Here is a 3,055-nt window from a genome sequence, read left to right on the forward strand (position 1 = left end):
GCGTTTGATGCAGGACCATGAAGGGGCGAGGACGGGGGAAGGAGTGGGTAAGACGGGGGTCAGGGAAGGGGTGGCTGGCGGTCCGGGGCAAGCGAGAGTGACCGTGGAACCACCGAAGATTGTGGCTGGACAAGAAAGGGTTTGTTGGACGACCTGGAGCGACAGGGGAAGGCCGCGGAGAGGCTGTAAGTGACTGGAAGGTGACTGAGGAAGGTTGAGACGACTAATTCAGGTTGGAATTTACTGAGGGGAAATGGAGGACTGTTACGAAAGACTGAAGATAACTGACAAATGTAACGGAGTAGTTGAGAAAGATACGAGTGACTGTTCGAGGTTGAGGTGAATGATAGTCCCTGAAATCAGCTTAACCCCTTCAGTTCTATGACGCGTCTTCATATTCATTCTGCTTACTATTTGGTGACTTTTTGCAGGTTCAGAAATTTATGTGGGATATAAGAATAGTGAAGATTCTGGCCATTAATCTTCTGATCTCCATAAACCCTTCCTAATGTCAATAGAATCGTCATGGCAAAAATGCGACCCAGTACCGAAGGAGTTAAGAATGTTTGAAGACTGTGTGTATGTAACTTGTAAATGTGTCGTCTCTGAATATGATTGCACTAACCGATAGACGCTAGGACAGGCTGAGAGATAACCAGTGAAGGTTGTCGTACTGGAAAAGACTGGAAATAACTGGGTAGCTTTCTGTGTTTTGATTTTAGTGGAGTAACTTGTAGAGGACCGAGACAGGCTGAACAATGAGTGATGGGGGCTGTCTGGAAGAGGTTAGCTGGCTGATGCACCTAACTGTCGGTGTCTAGGGCTGACTGGAATGACTGGTGGAGTGTCGAGACAGGCTGGTGGGGGTGGAGGTGACTGGGCTGGGGTGTCTGGTGGGGGTAGAGTGAAGGTGATTGGAGGATGTCAGGGGTGACTGTGTATAATCATAGCGGTGGAAATTGAGTTTTTCTGGCGGCCTCGCATCTTTCAAGAGCGCAGAATAGGGGATCGGGAAAGGAGGAGGCGAGATGGGATAGAACAGCTCTGGTTAAGGATCGGGAGTGGAGGAAAGGGGAATGCGAGGTGGTAGGAAGGAGGGAATAGGATAGGGAAGGAGATGAGGCTGAGATGCGGGGTAGGGACGGAAGGGGGGGGAAGCCGGACAAGAGGGATACGAGAAGGGAATGGGAAGGAAGGAAGGGGGCAAGAAAGTGGTATATTCCAAACCTGTGTCTCTTCAGGTTCCTCCCTTCCCCATTGAATTGTGCCCAGCTAAGCTGACGATAGGAAGGATAAAGGATGATAGAAATGAGTGTGTGGTGAAAAGATTGACAGCTACAATAATAGCTTTAAGGGTGTTGTTTATATTGTTGTTGTTGTTGGTGGTGGTGGTGGTGGTGGTGGTAGTGGTGAAATGATAGTAATATTGATGATAACAACAACAACAACAACAACAAAAACAATAACAACAATAACAACAACAACAACAACAACAACAACAACAACAACAGCAACAGCAGTGTGCGGTAAAAATATTGACAACTACAATAATAGTGTTTGAGATGTTGTTTATGTTTATGTTGTTTTTGTTGTTGGTGGTGGTGGTGGCGGTGTAATGATAATGCTAATATTAATGACAACAACAGTAACAACAACAACAACAACAACAACAACATTAAAAATAACAATAGCATTTATAGTATTACGGATATCACGGTTTAAAGGGACAGTCAAGGTTTCTGTCAAAATTCTTAACTCTCGGGAATTTTTTCGTCATGACTGGAATTTGCAAAGCATGTGTGTGTGTGTGTGTGTGTGTGTGTGTGTGTGTGTGTGTGTGTGTGTGTGTGTGTGTGTGTGTGTGTGTGCAGACATCTCAGAGCGGGATTATGTAAAGGCCACATTCCTCTGGACGGACTTGCATTAAAAAGTACTCTTCCCTCTTCTCCTTTTCCCTCCCTCCCTCTATCCGTCCTCCTCCTCCTCCTCCTCCTCCTCCTCCTCCTCCTCCTCCTCCTCCTCCTCCTCCTCCTTCTCCTCCTCCTCCTCTTCTTCTTCTTCCTCTTCCGCCAGCATACTTTTTCCCCTCCGCAGTACTTGCATTCACATTCCCAGCAAGGTCTCGTAGATTAGTATTGAGTAGTGAAGTAGATAGCATCGTTATAAACCCTTTACAAGACGCGTTTTTATGGCGCGTCATTCATATGTCCCCGTGCTCGCCCTTTCTCCCCTTCATCTTCTTCCTTCTCATGCTGCCTCTTAATCCTCTTCTTCCTCAGCGTTGCCCCGGGAAGAAGAGGTAGGAAGAAGGGAGGGTTCCATGGGAGAAGGGAGGGAGGTATTGTGGTGTAGGATAGGGGGAGAACCAAACTAGTGATATACTAACCCCATTTTGGCTGTCTTTTATTGGTGCTCCCCGGCATGGTCAGTCTTGTATAAAGCCGGTGGAGCAGAGGCTGGTCTGGCCGGCTGCCGGTGTCTTGAGGTGACGTGCGGGCGTTGCTTCCCACTGAGGACATGTTGCAACCCTCCCCGACCCGCCGAGCACCGCCGCGCCGCCTCGCCTCCAAAAACCCTCGGAAACCCTCTATAAACGTTGCTGGATCGTACTAACAAGGTTGAGGTGATGCTCCTTTTTTTTCTTCTTCTTCTTTCGTCTTCTTCTTCGTCTTCCTCTTCTTCTTTACGGGAGTGTTTTTTTTCGCGTCGGGGCTCTCAGCAGTCACTTAATGTCATGCGCCTTCACGACTCGGACCCTCCACAAGCACTCCACCTCCACATTTGCTCCACGATAAATACTCCACCTGGGCTTTGCATGAGAGAGGAAAATGGAAATCAGTCGCCTAGAGTCTCATCGTCTGGCGGAGGCTGAGACGGCTGTGGCTTCGGCAGGGCGCGGCGGTGGTGGTAGTGGTGGTGGCGATGGCTACACTGGTGCTAATGGCGGCGGCGAAGAAGGTGCTGGTGGTAGTAGTGTTCGGCGGCGATGGTAGTGGTGTTGGTGAGAGACAGTTGAGACTAAGAGAAGACTGACTGTGGCTGGCGTGACTGGCAT

This window comes from Portunus trituberculatus, chromosome 50, assembly GCF_017591435.1.
Source record: "Portunus trituberculatus isolate SZX2019 chromosome 50, ASM1759143v1, whole genome shotgun sequence".
Taxonomy (NCBI): domain Eukaryota; kingdom Metazoa; phylum Arthropoda; class Malacostraca; order Decapoda; family Portunidae; genus Portunus; species Portunus trituberculatus.